The sequence below is a fragment of the Anabrus simplex genome, chromosome 4, assembly GCF_040414725.1.
Source record: "Anabrus simplex isolate iqAnaSimp1 chromosome 4, ASM4041472v1, whole genome shotgun sequence".
In the NCBI taxonomy this organism is placed as follows: domain Eukaryota; kingdom Metazoa; phylum Arthropoda; class Insecta; order Orthoptera; family Tettigoniidae; genus Anabrus; species Anabrus simplex.
Window position 1 is genome coordinate 279,872,916 of NC_090268.1, and position 23,973 is coordinate 279,896,888.

Consider the following 23,973-nt stretch of genomic DNA (forward strand, 5'->3'; position numbering starts at 1 on the left):
CTAGCTTAAGGTATGGTAGAATGGAACGTAGAAATTGGTATTCAGATAGCCTAAATGATTCCCAATCAAAATCCCTGCATATATTAGCTGAGGCCATATGATTGCTACTTTTTTGCGAGAGATTCAAATCAGATTTAATGGCGCATTAACAAGCCTTTTCCAGATGAAAACTTTAGCACTCCTATGGTTCGTAATTTCATTTGCAGTCAATGGGATGTCAAAGGCATAGTGTGAAATGTTGGCAGTTTTCCTCAGTGGCTCGGCAGTTGGCTACCTTTCTTTTGTGTTTTCACAATATTTTCAACTCATTATTTTGGTGAGGTAAATATACGTCAGAGACATGCAGATGGTACGATGGAATCGAATAACTCATCTCGCTTTAATAACATAGCCACTTATTGTGAAGTGATTCCACATGTGTCAAAAGATTTAAATGAAATAATATACCATGACTTAATAGGTGTTCTACAGTAAAATATGCGACGATGAGTGCAAATATGACTTATGATTTCAAATTCTGACGGTAGAGTTTGGAAAGTTGTTCATTTGTTTCCTTGTTCCGAAGAATAGGGAGGGCTGTAGTTTATTGTGTTCCACGAAGCCCTCCGATGAAGACTAGGAAGAAGCCATTTACAGAGTCAGTGAAGCATGTAGTGCATTTTACTGCATGATCAGTGATCACCTGCTTCCTGTTAGACAAACCACAGTGCGGGGTCGATGGAGCATAGGACTATTGTCTGGCACCGCACTTGGCAGCGGTCTGATATCCTGTTTTGCCTTTCACTTTAAATACATTCATTAATAAGTATCTTTCGAGGGACGTCCTGACTTTTTGGGGTCAAAAGTCCTCTGTGAATGAGTGAAGGTGTGTCTGACTTCCTGATCAGCTTGATTTCGTAAGCCATCCTTCAGCAGGCCTGAGGGCATCCGGACTTGGCGGAGGCAGGTATTGTAAAAGGTAGGCCAGTAATGGCCAATATGCCCTTCTTCTATGGAACGCTCTGCTGTAGAAATATCAGTCTCATCAATCTTCGTAAATGATCCCGCTAACCTATCCTTCACGAGTGAGGGAAATGCCCAGAAGCTGACGATGAGACGTGCTTGGTGAAACTGGACTTATGGTTACTTGCACTGATCCCCTCGCTTTCATCTTTCCTGCCTTCTTTTCATTAACTCTTGTTCCTTTTCTTCCCGATGATATTAGAGTATTCGATACCTAAGATGTCTTTCTCATCCGTTTTTTGTTCTTGTGTTGCCTCATATAAACTGGTCTGTTAAGTCTGTTTGAAATTCTGTAGTGGTATGTTTAGAGCCTCCGTGGATCAGGCGGCAACGCGCCGGCCCCACACACCGTGTTGCGTGGTTCAAATCCCGTTCAACCCATGTGAGATTTGTGCTGGAAAACACGGAGGCGGGACAGATTTTTTTCTCAGAGTACTCCAATTTTCCCCGTCATCTTTCATTCCAGAAACACTCTCCAGTTTCATTCCATTGCATCTGTCGGTCATTAATCATTACCTCAGAGGAATGCGACAGGCTTCAGCAGTCGGCACAATTTCTATCCTCGCCGCTAGATGGGGCTTCATTCATCCATCCATTACATTCCTGACCCGGTCGAATGACTGGTAACAGACTGTGGATTTTCATTTTCAGTGGTATGTTTATTATTTTAATTAATTAGTGCTAGGATTTGGAGGGAGCCGACCCTGGCTTATTGGAGATAAAGTGGAGAAACAACAGAAAGAAAGGAGGGCATTTGACCATATCTCTCTTACAAATATGTTGCATGAGTTTGAGTGCACTCCGCTCTTGTCTTCAGACTAGTCTTGAATTTATGGTCGAGTCGGGAATCAAAACTAGGAATCTAGTGGGAAGCTGTAGTGCTAACCCGTAAACCACAGCTGCGAATTATCTTCTTCTTAAACGTTACTCTAATTTCTGAGGGGCCATAATAATAATAATAATAATAATAATAATAATAATAATAATAATAATAATAATAATAATAATAATAATAATAATAATAATAATAATTTTTTTATTCTATCGAAGCAAATTGGCTACTAAACGGTACATACATTGAAACCAATATTATTTGGTCCTCTGTTGTGTAGTGGTTACCGTGATTAGCTGCCACCCGCAGAGGCTCGGGTTCGATTCCCGGCTCTGCCACGATATTTGAAAAGTGGTGCGAGGGCTGGAACGGGGTCCACTCAGCCTCGGGAGGTCAGCTGAGCAGAGGAGGGTTTGATTCTCACCTCAGCCATCTTCGAAGTGGTTTTCCGTGGTTTCCCACTTCTCCTCCGGGCAAATGCCGGGATGGTACCTAACTTAACGCCACAGCCGCTTCCTTCCCTCTTCCTTGTCTATCCCTTCCAATTTTTCCATCCCCCCACAAGGCCCCTGTTCAGCATAGCAGGTGAGGCCACCTGGGCGCGGTACTGGTCCTCCTCTCCAGTTATATCCCATGACCAAAAGTCTCAGGCTCCAGGCTTAAGAAAGAATGAAGAAATTGCTATAGGTATAATTTTCAGGAGGAAAAGTTATAGCACTTTAAAATTTCTATTATTTGTATAGGATATGTAACCTGTGTCTATAGAGGTAGATAACTGATGTGTTGATTGCTGTCATTTTGCTGGTAATGACTGAGATTTCGAATATACTACATACAGTAGGCGCTCACAAAACGTACGTTCAATGGTCCGACATTTCCAGTAATCGGACGTTTTGAACGGTTTTCATGTGGGATAGTCAGCTCTATAGTCGGACGATTTTGATGGGTGAGCGCTCGGTAATCTGTCAAAAGCAAGTTCATTGCACTCCACCCCTACTACTCCTGTTGCTTGGCACCACCACAGATAGGTTAGGCAGTGCCAGACAGTCTTAGCGAAGTGTAGCATCAGAACCTTAACGCGTGTGTACTTAACTGTTAAGTGATTGTAAGTGTTACAGTTTATACCTCTAATATCTAAAGTTGAGATCTGACATTTCTTAAAGGGAGGTCCTTTACTGCCTGCTGGGGCGGGATAAAGGGAGGGGGGTATGGTTGCCATGGAATGGAGGGTGGGGCGACTGCAGTTGCCATGGAGATAAATCTTCTGGCCAGCTCGTCTTGCTTGGAGTTGCCAAACCCCTCACTTCTGAGTTAGATCTTGCTGCAAGCAGTTCAGTGTGAGTGGCATTCGATTTCTGTTTTGTGGCCGTTAGTAAGTATCTAACGGTATTTTAAATACTAATTCCGTGCATTCATTGTGTTAAATATATATTTCGAGTACGATGAATACTCCTCGAGGGAGAGGGAGGCCCATAACTCGTCCACCTCGTGAAATAAAATACTGCCGGCCGTGGTGTGACAATTCATCACCAAGGAAGAGAAATTGTTTTACTTGCTATATTTATGCCAATAAGTTGTACAGAGACAAAGTATAGGACAAAGGGCATGTTCGAGGATTTGTCAGGCTATAGGTACCACCCTAGTTAAAGAATAATAATATTGATTTTTCGTCCTGTAGCACTTTCAAATACCGCCGGACTGAGCCAGGATCGAACCTGATTATCAGCTCGGTCGCTGTTAAAGATAACGGAACATGATACCAAGTCAGTCACAGTCTGGCCTGGTAGTCTACAACAGATCACAGCGGTCGGAATGAACGAGGGAACAAGTGGGCCGTAAGCGAGGGGTAAGAGAAAGGAATGCTGGAATGTGGCAACATCGTGAAATGGCACGTGCAATGCTCCTCCCTCCAGCCCTAGCTGTCAGAGCTCATCTTTAGTTATTAGAGGTGTAGTTTAGTTCAGTGTGTTTAGTGTTAACGGGAGTTTACGTAAATAAAAGTACAATATACTGTACAGTATATGAAATGTCAACGGTCAAACGGAAACATGAGACTTTAACACTGAGTATTAAAATGGAGATTTTAAGAAAGTTGGACAAGGGAGAGAAGGTTGCTAGCACAGCTCGAACACATGTTCACCGCACTACCATCTACTCGATCAAGAGTAGCAGAGAAAACATTGAGAAGTTTGTAAAAGATGCTGAAGGTGGTTCTTTACGGCAAACTGTGAAAGCAGGTGAATTTTCTAAGATGGAAGAAGCACTTTACTCTTGGTTTATAAAAAAACGTGATCACCACACCCCCATTAATGCTGAATTTTTAAGAGAAAAATCTTTAAATTTTTATAACAAAATGTATGGACAAGATGATTTTAAAGCAAGTGATGGTTGGTTTGCAAAATTTAAAGTGCGGTATGGTATTCGTCTGTTGACTGTGACCGGAGAAAAATTTTCCAGAGACAATGCAGCTATAGAGCCGTTTATTAAACTTTTTCTATACCATGTAGATGAACTAGGTCTTACAGGTGGCCAGGTGTACAGTGCAGATGAAAGTGGATTGTTTTGGAAATTATTGTGACGAAAAAGTTATGTTCATCAAAATGAAGCTTGTGCACTTGGTTTCAAAGTTCCAAAAGACCGAATAACCATGTTACCCTGCTCAAATGCCACTGCAACACACAGATTGAAACTTTTGGTTCCGCGGTCATTTAAAAATGTAAATTTTCCTGTCACTTATAAAGGTCAAAATAAGGCATGGATGACAAAATAAATCTTCCATGAATGGTTCCGTACTGAATTTGTACCCCAAGTACGCTCGTTTCTTGAGAAAAGAAATTTGCCTGAAAATGCGCTACTCGTCCTTGATAATGCACCAGTACTTGGACCAAATGACATGTTAATGTCAAGAAACGGACGCGTTAAGGCTCTTTTCATGCCTCTAAACTGCACTCCCCTGTTACAACCAATGGTCCAAAACATAATTGAAATGGTGAAAAAGGGGTACAAAAAAATTTTGCTTGAGGCTGTTAGCCGTAATGATGACATCACTGTGAATTTGAAATCAACTTGAAAGACGCAGTATTCATGGTTGTAGCAGCCTGGGATACTGTACCTCAATCAGCAATAAGATCGTCGTGGAAGAAGTTATGTCCTTCACTGGCCTCAGCTGAAGAAGGGCAAGATTCTTTTGATCTACTTTCAAGAGGCAATAACTGATGATGAAATTATAGCAGAGATAGATTAATCAAACCGAGAAGAAGCTGAAGACTTATTCGAGCGACTTATTCTTGTTAATTGACCTCATCTCTTTTAACATAAAAGTTACCTTGAAAATAATAATATTAGCTATACGTCGTATGATATTTGGAGACTCCGAAGTGCCGAATTTTATTCCGCAGGAGTTCTTTTACCTGCAAGTAAATCTACCTTCAAATACCACTGGACTGAGCCAGGATCGAAACTGCCAAGTTGGGATCAGAAGGACAGTGCCTCAACCGTCTGAGCCACTCGGTTACCTTGAAAGCGGAGAGAAAGTGTCGTCTGGTGTGTTCATGATAGATTTCGCTATGTGATTCGCGCTCTTGACCTACAGGGCAGCCCATATATATATACATACAAATATCTCTTGTTAGATAGGCTATGAACTAGCTATACTAGTTTGTATAAGACTGTATGGACTATATTTGACTCTCAAGCAATAATAATAATAATTACATACATACATACATACATACATACATACATACATACATACATACATACATACATTATCATTATAGACTGTTATGCCTTTCAGCGTTCAGTCTGCAAGCCTCTGTGAATTTACTAAACGTCGCCACAATCCTCGATTTGCAAATAGTGTTGTGGCCCCATTTAGTTCTATACCTCTTATCTTTAAATCGTTAGAAACCGAGTCTAACCATCGTCGTCTTGGTCTACCTCTACTTCTCTTACCCTCCATAGCAGAGTTCATTATTCTCCTAGGTAACCTATCCTCCTTCATTCGCCTCACATGACCCCACCACCGAAGCCGGTTTATGCGTACAGCTTCATCCATCGAGTTCATTCCTAAATTAGCCTTTATCTCCTCATTCCGAGTACCCTCCTGCCATTGTTCCCACCTGTTTGTACCAGCAATCATTCTTGCTACTTTCATGTCTGTTACTTCTAACTTATGAATAAGATATCCTGAGTCCACCCAGCTTTCGCTCCCGTAAAGCAAAGTTGGTCTGAAAACAGACCGATGTAAAGATAGTTTCGTCTGGGAGCTGACTTCCTTCTTACAGAATACTGTTGATCGCAGCTGCGAGCTCACTGCATTAGCTTTACGACACCTTGATTCAGTCTCACTTACTATATTACCATCCTGGGAGAACACACAACCTAAATACTTGAAATTATCGACCTGTTCTAGCTTTGTATCACCCACCTGACATTCAATTCTGTTGAATTTCTTACCTACTGACATCAATTTAGTCTTCGAGAGGCTAATTTTCATACCATACTCATTGCACCTATTTTCTAGTTCCCAGATATTAGACTGTAGGCTTTCGGCACAATCTGCCATTAGGACCAAATCGTCAGCATAGGCCAGACTGCTTACTATATTTCCACCTAATTGAATCCCTCCCTGCCATTTTATACCTTTCAGCAGATGATCCATGTAAACTACGAACAGCAAAGGTGAAAGATTACAGCCTTGTCTAACCCCTGTAAGTACCCTGAACCAAGAACTCCTTCTACTATCAATTCTCACTGAAGCCCAATTGTCAACATAAATGCCTTCGATTGCTTTTAATAATCTGCCTTTAATTCCATAGTCCCCCAGTATGGCGAACATCTTTTCCCTAGGTACCCTGTCATAAGCTTTCTGTACATCTACAAAACAAACACAACTGCCTATTCCTCTCGTAGCATTTTTCAGTTACCTGGCGCATACTGAAAATCTGATCCTGACAGCCTCTCTGTGGTCTGAAACCACACTGGTTTTCATCCAGTTTCCTCTCAACGACTGATCGCACCCTCCCTTCCAAGATGCCAGTGAATACTTTGCCTGATATACTAATCAATGAGATACCTCGATAGTTGTTGCAATCCTTCCTGTTCCCTTGCTTATAGATAGGTGCAATTACTGCTTTTGCCCAATCTGAAGGTACCTTACCAACACTCCATGCTAATTTTACTACTCTATGAAGCCATTTCATCCTTGCCTTCCCACTGTACTTCACCATTTCAGGTCTAATTTCATCTATTCCTGCTGCCTTATGACAATGGAGTTTATTTACCATCCTTTCCACTTCCTCAAGCATAATTTCACCAACATCATTTTCCTCCTCCCCATTTGCTTGCCTGTTCACAACACCACCAGGATGATTTCCTTTTACATTGAGATGATGTTCAAAATATTCCCTCCACCTCTCCAGTGATTCCCTGGGATCTATTATGAGTTCACCTGAATTACTCAAAACACTGTTCATTTCCTTTTTCCCTCCCTTCCTAAGATTCTCTATTACTGTCCAGAAAGGTTTCCCTGCTGCTTGACCTAGCCTTCCAAGTTGTTACCAAAATCTTCCCAGGACTTCTTTTTGGATTCAACAACTATTTGTTTCGCTCTGTTTCTTTAATCTACGTACAACTCCCTGTCTGCCTCGGCCCTTGTTTGGAGCCATTTTTGATAAGCCTTCTTTTTACGTTTACAAGCTGCTCTCACTTCATCATTCCACCAAGATGTTCGCCTTTTCCCATCTTTACAGACAGTTGTTCCTAGGCATAATAATAATAATAATAATAATAATAATAATAATAATAATAATAATAATAATAATAATAATGTTCATTTAACGTCCTTTCAATTGGCATATTTTCTAAGAGTCTCCATGCTTTCGGCACCCTTACTCCTAAAGCGATATTTAACGTCCGAAGCCAATGATAGGGAGCTGTCGCAGTCAAAACACCTTCAGATGTCACCAACCGGAATTGAACGCTATTGTCTGGGAACAGGACAACGAGTAACAGACTGTACCACCGAGGATGGCCGTGCTTCATGTGGGCAACGGACTATTGAATCAGATTGTAGCCTACTTCCGGTTAATAAAAGATGATTTGATCTACAGTAAGCATTTACTTTTTTTTAACCAATATAATATCTGCACGACTTTGATCATCACAGATGGTGTCTTAGATCAGTGGGTCAATGATTTTTTTCTCGTTTATGACCATCCAGTCGTACTTCAGGGGCTGCCTGGCTGAGCTGCTGAAGGAGTACCCTGTTCACCCGAAAGGACGTGGGTTCGATTCAATAAGCATTTACTTTTTTTTTTTACAAAAAGAATACCTGCACGACACTGATCATCACAGACGGCGTGGTAGAACAGTGGACCAATGATTTTCTTCTCGTTTATAACCACCAAATCGTACTTCAGAGGTTGCCTAGCTGAGGTAGTGAAGGCGTACTCGGTTCACCCCGTCAGGAAATCGAACATTTCAAGAAACGAGATTTCCATTTCTGGAGAGGCACATGGCCGTGAGGTGCACTCAGCTTATACAAACTATGAGTATCATGTTAATTCCTGGGGGGGGGGGGGAAGGCGGTCGGCATAGGGATAACCACTGTATCCCACTTAGTGCCGAGGTTAAGAAAAGTGAAAGCCTTTGCCTTTCACTCCCTCCAGGGCCTTCATGGCCTCTGCGGAGATGGCTTTGCAAATCGTACTTCAGATAGAAATTTGATCACGGGATAACGTGACAGTATAGGCTACAATTTTAAAACATTAACTACCAAATGTTATTCCTATAATTTCAACTGTTTCTTCAGTTTCTTAGATCATCTAGAAATCGAAAAAACTAATAGCAAGTACATACTTTGAAAAACTATCATTTAGCATGAGCTTTAAATGGGGACCAGTTATACAGTATCTCACCAATTGTGAAAGCAAAATTCCATTACGTACAATCCATAAACAACAGGAAACAAAATAATATCCTTGAATTTATAGGTTGCCTATGTAATAAGAAGAAGTAACTACATCGGAGTATATATGTCAATTATGTTATAATAATAATGGAAAGAAAAAAATCTGCAATGTCCACCCAAGGATTGCTTCCAAATGTTTGCAGCGAAAGAATTCTCAAATGTGGGTCTTGACAGTTAATGGGATAAAAAAGACTATCATCATCATAATCATCTTTATCGTGATGTTGGTGACTTTTTAAAGGGGAAGTGCTGCTAGAGTCGTGTGTTCATTAGTTGAATTTGAGTTTGCAGAACTCTTGCAAACCCACCTTCAATGAAACGTGAGTAAAGTGACTCACGTCAGTCTTCTCAATGATTGGTGAACACCTGACCAAGATGAGGGAAACCCAGTCAGTGCCTCGAATGTTTTATGTATGTTTGTTAGGCGGTGACCTCCATGGTCCTAATTGTTCTCTTTGCACAAACGGGATGTTGAACCAGTTCCTTGAGACTTATGTCGCAGAACAATGGTAAGAATGTTGTAACGGTGTTTGTTTATATTATACTAATTTTAGTCAAACGAACAGTGGAAGTACTCGGCTCGTGCTAGTAGCATACCTATGTTGGAATGAAACAGGCTCCAGGGCGATCTCTGAACTTGATTGACATAGGACATGTTTATCACTGGCTGCGCACACGCGAGCTATTATTGTATCTAAAAGAGGACGACCGGAAAGAAACTGATTACACAACGAGCGAACTCGTAATTTATTACAGCCTCTTTGAAGGAAAAAGGCTTTTATGATAGACTAGCGATACCTATACTCTTTGCACTATGTACAAATTGCAATGAGTTTAAAAAAATGAACAGTCCAATTTGCAAAACGAATGTCCAAATAAACAAAGTTTTCAGAAACCGCAAAAAAAAAAAAAAAAAAAAAACTTCTATGAAAGATGCACTGTAACTGGTACCGCCCAAAAAAGTTATAAAATCACTATATTATGTTCCTAAAGGACGATAAAATATTCGCAGTACAGTTCATGTGGATACAAAAAAAACCACTAGGATATAGTGACTTCTGCTGCAGTTTGGAAAACAACCAGATTTGCATTGGAGTATATTATGTCATAATTATGCTAAAATAACATCTAGACTCATAATTGATACTTAATTTATCGAAAAGGTATTACATTTAATGTTAAAGTATAGCATATACAAGAAAGCCGCCTCTGTGGTGTAGTGGTTAGCGTGATTAGCTGCCACCCCCGGAGGTCCGGGTTCGATTCCCGGCTCTGCCACGAAATTTGAAAAGTGGTATGAGCCTCGGGAGGTCAACTGAGTAGAGGTGGGTTCGATTCCCACCTCAGCCATCCTCGAAGTGGTTTTCCGTGGTTTCCCACTTCACCTCCAGGCGAATGCCGGGATGGTACCTAACTTAAGGCCACGGCCGCTTCCTTCCCTCATCCTTGCCTATCCCTTCCAATCTTCCCATCCCCCTACAAGGCCCCTGTTCACCATAGCAGGTGAGGCCGCCTGGGCGAGGTACTGGTCATACTCCCCAGTTGTATCCCCGACCAAGAGTCTGAAGCTCCAGGACACTGCCCTTGAGGCGGTAGAGGTGGGATCCCTCGCTGAGTCCGAGGGAAAAGCCGAACCTGGAGGGTAAACAGATGATGATGATGATATACAAGAAATGTTAAACCACAAATTCAACTCAAGGAAAGAGAAATACAACAATAATGATATGAAATAGCATTTGTTTAGACAAACATATCATTATTTCCTTCAAGCTACACAACTATCGTGTAGGTAATGTTCAGTTTCATCAGTTCCAGTTATACAACTATATAATATGGCGCCACCGTCAGAATAATGAATTATTTCAATCATTATATAAGCAAGGAATAAACGCATTTTGCTCCAGTTCCTTTCCACTAGATAATGTTTATTGCTTGTACATAGGGACAAAATGGTGCTCGTGAATAAAAAAATGATGGACGATGGGTATGGTGAGTTTTGCGACTGGACTATTCATTAGCGATAAATGCGTTACCAGGAGAATCGACGACGCTACAAAATAGTAGGCCTATTAATAAACAAATTAACCAAGTCTATTGTACTCTTCAAATTTGAGCACCAAAATACACTCTGTAAGATATCTATAACTTATAAAGTGTTTATTTCCTATAGATTTATATACACGTTTGTTATTTTAAATGTAAATACATATGTTTTGTTTCTAAGGAATATGTACCTCATACACCTGGAAGAACTGTTTTATTTTGTGTGAAAAATGCTTGCTTAAGCTTACTTTTGCTACTGTACCTTAAATTCGAGCCCTCTCTCTCTCTCTCTCTCTCTCTCTCTCTCTCTCTCTCTCTCTCTCTCTCTCTCTCTCTCGCTCTCGCTCTCTCTTCAACTGGAGTCCTCGGAGAGTTTTGAGGACTTTCGATTTTGCTTGGAATCTTGGGACTATCAAGTTTTCTGATGCCAAGTTCAAAATTTCTATGATCCCTGGAAATGCATCACTAATGGATAGTTATTTTCTTCTTCATACCTACCTTAAAACCTCACTACACTTCGATTTCCATATACTAATACAGATACATAATTCTCTCGTGGGCTCACAACTTGTGAGATGCAATTTAATTGAGTCTGACATTTATTTCTTTTCCTTCAACCATTACTTTCTACCGATAATATGTTTTTGGCCCTTAAAACAACCACTATCTTCCGTATGCCATATCAGTGTTGAATCCTTTGGAGCAATATTATACTCCTTACAGACGAAGTGCAAGAACAATTCGTACATCGATGAACAAATTTTAAGCCTAATCAATGGCGAACAACGATATTTATTCTTTTGTCCTCGGAATGTTCAAGTTATTACCAAGTAAGTTGACGACATGGTACAGGTCATGTAGATGTAAGCTTTCATTCGAGAGATATCAGTTTGAACCTCCCCGTTCGGCAGGCCTACAGATGGTTTCCCATTTTCACTCCAGATGAAGCCGGGACTGCATCTTCCCAGTCATGGCTCTTTACTACCTAAGCGTTCGGCGCCATGGCTAAATGGTTAGCATGCTGGCCTTTGGTCACAGGGGTCCTGAGTTCGATTCCCGGCGAGGTCGGGAATTTTAACCATAATTGATTAATTTCTCTGGTACGGGGGTTGGGTCTATGTGTCGTCTTCTTCATCATGTCATCCTCATCAAGACGCGCAGGTCGCCTACGGGAGTCAGATCAAAAGACCTGCGTTTGGCGAGCCGAACTTGTCCTCGGACACTCCCGGCACTAAAAGCCATACGCCATTTCATTTACTACCTAAGCGTCACAGAATATCTGCTGGTGATAGTGCGACGTTAAGTGGCCTGGAAAGAAGTCACTCTTTACATACCCCAATTTAATTTAATCATTCATAGATTTGCTGCTAATCCGTCATGTATGGTAAATTATACTATATATAATTATTCAGCTTCTTGCACCCAAATCTTCTCTACGTTAGCATAGCCTTTTTATGTGGGTGTGCTACTGTGATTAATTAGGGTCAGAATTGAGAAATCCCTTAGTATTCATTCCATTGCTGACCCGGTCGAATGGCTGGGAACAGGCTGTGTATTTTCATTTTTCACTTGGAATGTGGACACCTAAGCATCTGAATGGATTGTATTTAGAACTACACCCAGGTGGGCGGAAATGGGGTCGAACTTTTAATTGCGACTTCCTAGTTCTCTCGTGATATGAATACAGAAAATCTTTACATCGTATTATACTGTATGGGTTAGAATATTATAGAATATATAGTCTGATTCAAAGTCAGTGTACAGTACTTGTTTCGGGCTCACTCAGCTTTCGTAGCTGAGTTGCCATCTCCATTCAGCGTCAGGTTTAGAAAGCCGCACCGTTCGGAAACCAGAGGTTCGATAACGGCGAGAAACCTGGAATAACTTTCTTCCTTTCTTTCCTTCTTTCTTTCTTGCTTGTTTTCTCTCTTTTTCTTCCTTCCTTCCTTCCTTCCTTCCTTCCTCCCCCCCCCCCTCTCTCTCTCTCTAACAAGGGCACATTCCCTACTCATCACCACCCATTTCGCTCAAATTTATAGAACATGCAGGGCTTGGCTAGAAATGAAAGTACCCAAAGTAGGAACTCCAGATGGCCAAGCGTATAGAAAATAAAAATTAAAATGTTGACGCGGTCCGCCTCTGTGGTGTAGTGGTTAGCGTGATTAGCTGCCACCCCCGGAGGCCCGGGTTCGATTCCCGGCTCTGCCACGAAATTTGAAAAGTGGTACGAGGGCTGGAACGGGGTCCACTCAGCCTCGGGAGGTCAACTGAGTAGAGGTGGGTTCGATTCCCACCTCAGCCATCTTGGAAGTGGTTTTCCGTGGTTTCCCACTTCTCCTCCAGGCGAATGCCGGGATGGTACCTAGCTTAAGGCCACGGCCGCTTCCTTCCCTCTTCCTTGCCTATCCCTTCCAATCTTCCCATCCCTCCACAAGGCCCCTGTTCAGCATAGCAGGTGAGGCCGCCTGGGTGAGTTACTGGTCATTCTCCCCAGTTGTATCCCCGACCAAGAGTCTGAAGCTCCAGGACACTGCCCTTGAGGCGGTAGAGGTGGGATCCCTCGCTGTGTCCGAGGGAAAAGCCGACCCTGGAGGGTAAACAGATAATGATGATGATGACGCGGCTCTCGCGCCGTATAAGCCACTTACGTTAGTGCACACGCTGAGCAGTTGTTGGCATAGCGGTAAGAGCTCGGACTGGTAATTCGATGATCATGGGTACGACTTCCCGTATGGAGAATATTTTTCTCAATTTTTATATTATTCATTTATTTTAATTTATTTTATTTATATGCAAAAGGCATATAGGACGTCATTTTTTTTAATAAGCGCACAATTGTAGAAAATTTGGAGTTGCAAACTTTCCCGACGTGTTCAAACAGAAATTATTCTTCTTTCTCCTTTATTGGCTATCTTCTCTCCTCGGGGAATGTGCCATAAACGTGAATAGTCATTTTGCTGTAAGATTCGTTTTCACCTGACAAGTGAACGTTGCTCCTGGCAGCTGTTCACAAACAATAGATTCTTGGCGCAGGTAGACAATGACAATGAAATCCCAATTTTTTTTACCTTTTCTATGCCTTTTGCGTATAAAATAAAATTAATTATTCACCTCTTTGCGTAATTGAAAAATGAATAACATAAAAGTTGACAGAGAAAACAGTTTCCCCACGGGGAGTCGAACCCACGACCATCGAATTACCAGTCCGAGCTCTTACCGTTATGCCAACAACTGCTCGACGTGCGCGCCAACGTAAGTGGCTTATACGGTGCGAGAGCCGCGTTAACATTTTTATTTTTATTTGAATTTTTTATACGCTTGGCCATCTGGAGTTCCCACTTTGGATACTTTCATTTCTAGCCAAGCCCTGCATGTTCTATAAATTTGAATGAAATCGGTGGTGACGAATAGGGAATGTCCTCTTGTAAGTCCATATACGTTTACTGCAATCGAATGTCCGGCTCCATGGCTAAATGGTTAGCGTGCTGGTCTTTGGTCACAGGCGTCCCAGGTTCGATTTCCGGCAGGTTCGGGAATTTTAACCCTAATTGTTTAATTTCGCTGGCACGGGGGCTGGGTATGTGTGTCGTTTTCATCATCATTTTATCCTCATCACGATACGCAGGTCGCCTACGGGAGTCAATTCAAAAGATCTGCACCTGGCGAGCCGAACATGTCCTCGGACACTCCCGGCACTAAAAGCCATTGTACGTCATTTGATTTCATTTTTACCACAATCGAATAACCATATTGCACATGTTTCCTCAGATTTCACAAGAATACTGCTTATTCTACAGTCTCTGCATTTCCCAGAACATGGGACTCTCTAATGATCAGTGCTCCTGATATACTGTATAAAAAAAGAGCTATAAAAAGACACATTCGAGGTCTATGGACTAGGTATAGAGCATAACTACTAATGTCCTTGAAGTTTAATGGTCCCTCGAACAGGTGAGGCGTCTTAATGCGATGCCGTCAAACTTGATAACAGGTCTGAGTCATCGCTAAGAGTTTCTAAATACTGCGAGAAATCGATTATTCTCGGAATGTATGAAGTTCCTTTTCTAACGGAGGTGGATGAATCGTGTATGAATCACAGAATGAACCAATTTTTCATAGTGAAAGGCACCGGAATCTGAATTTATTGATCACTCTGTTCCTTCCTAACTGCTACCTTCTAAATATGCTCACAACTTCCAGTACAGTATTTTTCTTCCCGAAGAGTGGGGATAATTCAGACTGGATATTTAATTCTTGAGAGTTTTAGTGGATGGCTTTTCCTTGGTTCAAACGTATCGCGAGTTTATATGTCGATGACTGGTTATGCAGCTATGGTAGGTTTTCTCCAACGTATTTGATTTCTCTGGTATTTTCATTCTGATACTCCTCCATCATAATCCTTTAGACACTTCCGTGTGCATATACGAGGTTATTATTATTATTACTACTACTACTACTATTATTATTATTATTATTATTATTGATGAAGCTGTACGCATAAACCGGTTTCGGTGGTGGGGTCATGTGAGGCGAATGGAGGAGGATAGGTTACCTAGGAGAATAATGGACTCTGTTGTGGAGGGTAAGAGAAGTAGAGGTAGACCAAGACGATGGTTAGACTCGGTTTTTAACGATTTAAAGATAAGAGGTATAGAACTAAATGAGGCCACAACACTAGTTGCAAATCGAGGATTGTGGCGACGTTTAGTAAATTCACAGAGGCTTGCAGACTGAACGCTGAAATGATAATCTATGTATGTTATTATTATTATTATTATTATTATTATTATTATTATTATTATTATTATTATTATTATTATTATTCCGGGGTATCTGTGGAACGCAGAGAGGTGAAATAAGGTGCGGGCTGAAAGGGTCTATCTACGAAAGTCAAAGATTAATTTAAAAATTTAAAATAAAGGTTATATTTCTTTTCAGATCTCAAACTTAACAACATTCTTCACTTAGTGAAAAAAACAATGTATCAGGTACAATAACAATTTTGATACAAGACTAGAAAGCCCAAGAAAAGGGAATTTAACAGTTTTGGGCTTCAAACTGCAAATTCACAAATTTACAATGACGGCGATGTAGCGTTTAATGAGACAGAAACTTCCAGAGCACTTTGCTCCAACCGTTACAATATACGGCCTTCCAGAGGCACCACTCAGTATTACACAAAAACCAGAAAGAATTTACAAGCTCTCCGAATTCAACAAAGGAGACTGGCTCCCAGTTTCTTACAGCCTACTCAAGGCAAACTTACACTAAAACCTTACAATCTTTGGCCTCTCTAGGCACAACCTACATTTTACAATACCTTTACACAGGGGCATCTAGTACCCATACTACTGGGCCTTCGTGAGAAAGAAGAACAGGTTAATATTACTGGCCCAAACTCAAAATGGATGCGTACACTTGCGCTCCTTGAGAACTCTGTTTTAAAACCCTACTTGGGCTTGTGGCCCGATGATGCAGAGGCTAATCCCACACTACTGAGATTACTAGAAGAACAAGTTACTTGGTAACTTACAGGAGAAAAACAGTTACAAAATCGTAGTCACCTCAAGATAAATTGAAGGCGAACTCGAGAGGGTAACGCACTCTCTATCCCCGATTTATAGTTTAAGTCTTTATGAAATTTTATATTAGCCGAAAGAAAGTTTACATTTTAGAAAACAGGTGGTTACATAGTTAAAGATCAGAACCTTCCCCTCAGGTAAGTTTGCGGAGATAGCTACAGAGATAGAAAACTGTTGGCTATTATCTGGGCTGATGTTCTGCCTGTCGAAGAATGAGGCACCCCGCCTCTTGTCTTAACACACACACTCAGAACTTCGACGATCATTAAGACAAGGTAGCTTGAAAAAGCCGCAGCTTATATACCCGAGGGGAGGGCTCGAGAAGGCTCGGGACTAAATCCGGACACACCCTCTCACTTGTATTTGCAGAATAAAAGGTTACAAGAAGCCTCTGATTGGCTGAAAAATAAGTACATAAATTTTCTAATTGGCCAGACTCCAAAGCTGGCGGGACGAGAAAGAAGTGTTGCAAACCTTGAAGTATCAAATTAAAAGGAAGTCAGTTTAGTTGCGAAAACCTATAAACACAAAACAACTTTAAATCACTCATTCTTCCATCTTGCACCAGAGTGGATGACCTCAGTTTTATTTTTATGAGAGATCTATGGAGAAAAGTTCAAACTTCTTGATGTACACCAAAACAAGACAAATAAATCCAATCAGTTTAGGAAACTTTGAAATAAAATATTACTCAGTTATTCAGTAGTGACATCTTCTGATCAATGTCCGAACTTTATGCATTAGCAGTTTCAAGAGTTGTTCGATACGTAGTGTTCCTTAAGGCGCTTCTTTTAAATGTGCGGGTTTGAGGTGTACCTCCCGGTACTATTATTATTATTATTATTATTATTATTATTATTATTATTATTATTATTATTATTATTGTTGTTGTTGTTGTTGTTACGGAATTATCCGTGGAATGCAGAGGTGAAAGAAGGTGCGGGCTAGAATGGGTCTAACTACAAGTCCGAAAGATGAATTAAAATTTCAATAAATGTTATATTTTCAATAGACAACAAGATTTAACAAATTTTCACTAGGTGAAATAACAATAAAAACACAGGTACAATGATAACTTTACAAACGAAAGCACAAGTTTCGGGGTCTTTACAAGTTCTGGCTTCGAGCCTCAGTTACACAATCCTTGAGCTACTAGCTCAACATTACCAAGGTACACCCATTTATTCAAAGGGCAGAAAACCCCTTCATTCAAAGAGCACTTGCTCCCAACTTTTAACCTCAAGCCTCGCAGAGGCACTTTTCAAACACAAGAAAGAGCTGAGCCGCTCTCAATTTTTCAAGCCTATTAAAGGCAATACCAGACTATTACACAAATTGCCATCAAGGCACCACTTACATCAAATGAAACGGGGGTATCTCGTACCCAACCTACTGGGCCTTAGTGGAAAAGAACAGATTAACTAAATGGCCCAAAATACAAGATGAATGGAGGCGTTGCCTGCACTCCTACATGAAACCTTCTAAAACCTAAGGGGCACTAGGCCTATTTAACAGGGGCTATTCCCAAACTAGGGAGGTGACTCGTATAAAAAATTTTAACACATTAAGAAGAGAAGAAAATCGGTTATGAAAACGTAGTCACCTCAAATCAAAATGAAGGGGAGCTCGAGAAGGTAAAGCACTCTCTATTCCCGATTTACAGTTAAAGTAATAAGAACATTTTACATAAGCCGGCACTAGACAGGTAGGTTATATTGAAAAGGTTTCGGACCTTCCCCGAGGGTTAAACTGCTGAGCTAGCAAGAAATAAAGATGTTAGAAGTCCATTACCTTTGTTGAAGAGCTGCTGCCCGAAGGAAGAGGCGCTACCCGCCCCCTGCTATACTTCCATACACTAAGCTAGATGTTGTTGAAGTGGCCGAGAGCCAGAAAAATCAGCAGTTTTTATACTCTAGGGGAAGATTCGAGACCTTTCATGAATAATTAAGACACACCCACAGTCGTTTATTGGGTAGCTTACAGTTACACATCAAAATTGGAGAAGAACGACCCGATTGGTCAAAAATTAATTACAGAAATTTACGATTGGCTAAATTCAAAACTGGCGGAAAGAAAGATTAATATTGCCAACCCACAAATGAAAGAACAACATTTTGTAAAGAACAAACTTATGAATACAAAATATCTTCAAGAAAAGTTCCTTCACTTCGCACCAGGGTGCATGATCATAGTTTTTGGTAGAGACATCTGTGAGAGAATGTCCACACTTCTTGATAATTAGTAAACAAAAACAATTCGAAATTAACACAGTGACATTTTCTGGTAAACGGTTGAATTAATTCACTTTTAAAGTTCAGAGTTTCAGCTGTAGAGGAGTACTTTAAGGCGGAAAATTCAAATGTGCGGCGTATAGTTGTACCAACCGGTACAATTATTATTATTATTATTATTATTATTATTATTATTATTATTATAATAACACAGTGTGTTAGCCTTTTTTTATCTATCTGGACATTAGACATGTCCCTTGGAATGATGAAAATGAAAACCTACAACCTGTTATCCACTCTTTGACCGGGTCAAGGATGTAATGATTGAACCATATATAGGCTATTATTACAATGAGGTCGCCACTCCCAAGGCGATTATTAATGACTGATAAATGCTATGAAATGGTAATGGAGAGTGTTGCTGGAATGAAAGATGACAGAGAAAACCGGAGTACCCGGAAAACCTATCCCGCCTCCGCTTTGTCCAGCACAAATCTCACTGAACCACGGTATCCAGGGGTGAGAGGCCGACGCGCTGCCGTCTGAGCCATGGAGGCTCCCTTGAAATGATACAGCAGTAAAAATACAGCAGTTTTATGAACGCTATATAACGAACGAAAAAAAGAGTTCATAGGTTTAAAAAATGAGGTTGTGAAATTGTACTGAAGATAGTAGATATATAAATACCTTACTGACCCCAATGGTGTCATGATCTGCATGAGGTCAACCAGATCGTTTATAAAAGAAATGCCGAGTTATTACAACTTCGCTCTCTGGCACTAGATAGTTGGCAAAGTAGGTCTGTCCATCACTCTTCTTCTTCTTCTTCTGCTGCTGTCAGTCTATGGGTTGATTTGCAGCAGTCTTCCATTGTTCTCTTCTCCTCTTTCGGCCTTCCTTTTTAGTTGCTTGTAGTTCGCACATTTCATATCTGACATGATTTGGCTCATGTATTCCTGACGTGGCCTTCCTCGCCGATTTCGCCCTGCTCTGCAGCCCTCTGCTGTTGTTCTTGTTAGCATTGTGTTATGGCGCAGTTGATGGCCTACCAGTCGCTCCCGTCTAATCTGAATCTGAGGCTAAAGGCATATCGATTCTCCTACTATAACGTTCGTTACTCTATCCATGCAGCTGATTTTTAACATCGGATAGCACTAGGTTTCCAAAAGATTCAAGTCTTCTCCTCTCTACTGCCCCTACTGTCCAACACCCATGAGCCCAAATTCTAGTATTTAATATCTTAAATCCTTCTCTAGCTAACGTATGTTTTGCAACTTCACCACATAACTGTTTGTGCTTCAAGATCACGTTCAGTATTGCGCACCTCCGTCACGAGACGTGAATAACACCTCGATCAAGGACAGAGCTTCTTCGTGGAAAGGAAGTTAGTACGATGCATGTTTCGCTCATTTATACGTACTGATTTGTATATTCAAAATGCAAATGGAACAGTCTCCCAAAACCTACGACTTGATTCCTCTTGTCATTGGGAGTGGTAGAATACATCCGTGGTGAAAGGTGCAACTCCCAGGGGCTTTCAACTTGGGAGTGTGGGATGTCAACCACGGGAACCCCTACCTGTGAATCTGGCATTGTTTTGCATATTAATATGCATTTGTTCCGTATACATTTTAGCTATAAATAAACGTGTGCGGCTATTTAATGTTAGGAAAGTGTCGAGCAAACTTTAGGCAGTTTGTAGCGAATATTATCTTTAGTAAAACAAAGAGAGCTCCAGAATTAATCTGGAGAGAATCTGGAACTCAAGTTGTAGGCCTATTTTTTTATTTTACTATTTAGTGAATAAGTATTAATGAAAGTGCAGAAATAAAAAAAATCAAATACACACTGTAGGTATTAGTAACCTATGCAGAAAAGAAAACTCACGGCATGGAAACATGCCTTTTTTTTATTTAAACTCTTTGGGCTGCAATCTCCAAATATGTCGATTGTTGACTTCATCAGAATAATCCACTTACGTTCCGCTACTTGTGCGGTCTGTGGCCAAGTGCATTTTTGATTCGTTTATATTTAGAAAAAGAACTGTGCGTAGGTGCTATAAAATGAAATTGATAACACGAAAATGAAAAAATTGTGACGGTAGACATCTGCTGATTGGTTGAATTTTCTGATAACCTTATACTGGATTGATCACTGCAGCCGTGAGCTAAAATGGTCATTTAAACACGTTCTTAAAAGCATTGAAGTGTACGCGTTTGTTGGTGGCGTGTAAATAAATATCCTTGCATCAACAAGCGATGAAATTGCTATAAGCCTAATTGTTTAGCTCATGAATCAATGACCAATGCGGTTTTAGAATATTCCACAACGTTTTATAGTTTTCATTACATCACTTCAGTTTTATCGCATCTACGTCCATTTGTTTTTATGTAAATTCATCACAATGAACTGCACAATGAAAGATCTTTATAGCTTCTTGGAGTTGTCTTCAACAATACTTTTGACCACAGAGTGCACAATCAACAGAACGTAACTGTGTTATTCTGATGAAGCTAACAGCCGACATATTGAGGCTGTGTGATCCAAAGAATTTAAATGGGAAAATGAAACAGTTTATTTCCATGCTGAAAGTTTTGTTCTATGAACAAGTTATAAATACCTATGTATTTTACAGTATTTGTTTCATATTTATTCACTTTTATTATTTCTTAATGTTGTGATTATTCGTCAGATATCCAAAGCAAATACAACTCGAGCTCCAGATTCAATCAAGATGAATTATGTGCATTCGGGAGATGACTGATTCGAATCCCACCGTCGGCAGCCCTGACGATGTTTTTCCGTGTTTACCCATGTTCACACCAGGCAAATGCATCAGAAGGCCACGGCCGCTACCTTCCAAATCCTAGCGCTTTCCCATCCTTGTGTTGCCGAAAACCTTCGATTTATTAGTGCGACGTTAAACCACTGGCAAAAAAAGGATTAATTCTGGAGCTCTCGTTAAATTTCTACACCGGGCGAGTTGGTCGTGCGGTTAGGGGCGCGCAGCTGTGGGCTTACATCCAGGAGATAGTGGGTTCGAACCCCACTGTCGACAGCCCTGAAGATAGCTTTCCGTGGTTTCCCATTTTCACGCCAGGCAATGCTGAGGCTGTACCTTAATTAAGGCCACGGCCACTTCCCTCCCACTCCTAGGCCTTTCCTATCCCATCGTCGCCATAAGACGTATCTGTGTCGGTGCGACGTAAAGCAAGTTCTAAAAAAATTACTACATATAATGTTCTCCTTCCTTTCGGTCGTGCTTGAACTTGCGGACTGAGCCAATCACGAAGTGTACATCATTCTAAGAACCATGTAATCATCATCATAATCATCGTCAATTCGCATTGGTTTCAACATTTATAAATAACTTGGATACAGCGAAGACAGAAAAAGGATGAAATAAACATATTTTAGCTAAGGTGCTCAAGATTTACTGGCAGATAAAGACTTCTATGGGACAAAATTTCCACACCTCGGCGTCTCCGGAAACAGTAAAAGTAGTTAGTGGTGCGTAAAACCCATAACATTATTTCATTCATGTCGTATCGGCCAACTTTGGACCACGTCATTTCAACTGGCTCCTTCTGACTTTGATGTCTGCCCAGTACTTCGCATGCGTTCTCGGTGTCGTTATTTCCTCTCCTGCGTCCATGCTTACCCATTTTTTTTTTTTTTTCGGCTTGTCTCGGAAACCCTGAAACGCTTGAAGTGTCTTAAGTGGGACATGCTCTTGTATGTCATTACGTGCGATTCATTCTTCAAGGTCTTAATGAACCAAGCCCCTTTGGTTTTCTTCTGCTGAAAGAAGGTAATGATGCGGTTGGTCAGTCTTGTGCATTCGTGTCACATGCCCATAAAGTATATTCTTCTTTTCCGGATGGTTAGGTAATCTTCTCTACATAGATGTATAGGCTAGTTCGTCGTTATGCCGTCTTCTGTACTCCCATTGTCTTTTACGGGACCTTAGATCTTTGTCAAAATCTCTCTTTATTTGGCCTCCAGCTTCTCGATCAGCCCTTTTTTGTTCATTATTTTTATTATTTTGTCCATAAATATACTATTACCAACCAGTATGCTGATATGTGCAATTTGTTTCGTAGGACTGGTTTGCTATGCTATACTGATGAAATGATTAGCATTGCGCTCGCATTAGTTCAGGTAAGTTGGCTCTCCGCCTTTCAGACCACACAACGCCACATCACGTCACGTGGGCCATATAAACCTAATAGGATAAAACATCACGGCTTTGGCATTTGCTCTGCGTTTGCTAACCAGTATTCTGATGATGTCTTTAATCGAGGCGCGTCGCGTGAAAGACACCTGTACTGTCAACTTCGTGAGTTCGGACGAATCGTATTGTTAGTATGCAAGAATGTAAAGCGTCATTTCGAGAAATTGCACTGTCGATTGTGTGCTATTTTTCTGTTCAGATAATCCGTTTATGAAGGACAGAATAAAATACTGTAGGAAGAGAACGACCACCGACAATCGTCACGTTGTAAAGATGTGAGTTAGTAACAAGCATTCAACTGCTTGTTTATTACAGTTTAGCTTGTGTGTTCGTCACCTTTAAAATCACTGTTAATAAATCATTATAATATTTTCTGACTAGTCCGGTTGCACCTAATAATATGCCTATGAAGTGGAATCGTAGACTATTTTGATTTTCGATTAAACGCGTTCGATCTAAGTGAGCATAATGGACGCATCTTTATTAGACTATACCTTGTTGTTTGGTGTCATCAGGATCGTATTCGCACAAGGTATAAGAACTAATTCACGACGTTATGAACTGAGGTGCCATTTGGTATGGCAGCAAATCACCTGTGGTGTGTATCCGTTCTACTGACACTATACTATCATTAACGCCCTGAGACCAATAGGCTTCCGTTCTTTCAGACCTTGCCCGGCTATATTTCTGTAATTCAATGCTAAGCCGCATCTAGTTGCAACCACACGTAGGCATAACTTCTTAAGGGGTAACTTCATTCTCTTTTAACAATAATAATAATAATAATAATAATAATAATAATAATAGCCTAATGTTATTGGCTTTACATCCCACTTTTATATGCCAGTAAATCTACCGATACAAGGCTGACGTATTTCAGCACCTTCAAATACCACCGGACTGAGCCAGGATCGAACCTGCCAAGTTGGGGTCAGAAAGCCAGCGCCTCAACCGTCTGAGCCACTCAGCCTGGCCGTTCTCTTTTTACTGTTACCTATAGATCATCATCCATTGAAACTGTCTGGGAACTGATCAAACACCACTGAGAGATTTACGCTGTATTTTTGGTACATACA

General features: G+C 40.8%; 1 protein-coding gene across 1 annotated transcript in view; it reads left to right on the forward strand.

Moving 5' to 3' along the window:
• Positions 1-23,973, forward strand: part of Tmhs (Tetraspan membrane protein in hair cell stereocilia) — a 166,979-nt gene that overhangs the window by 86,651 nt on the left and 56,355 nt on the right. The gene's annotated exons all lie outside the window — the stretch shown is intronic.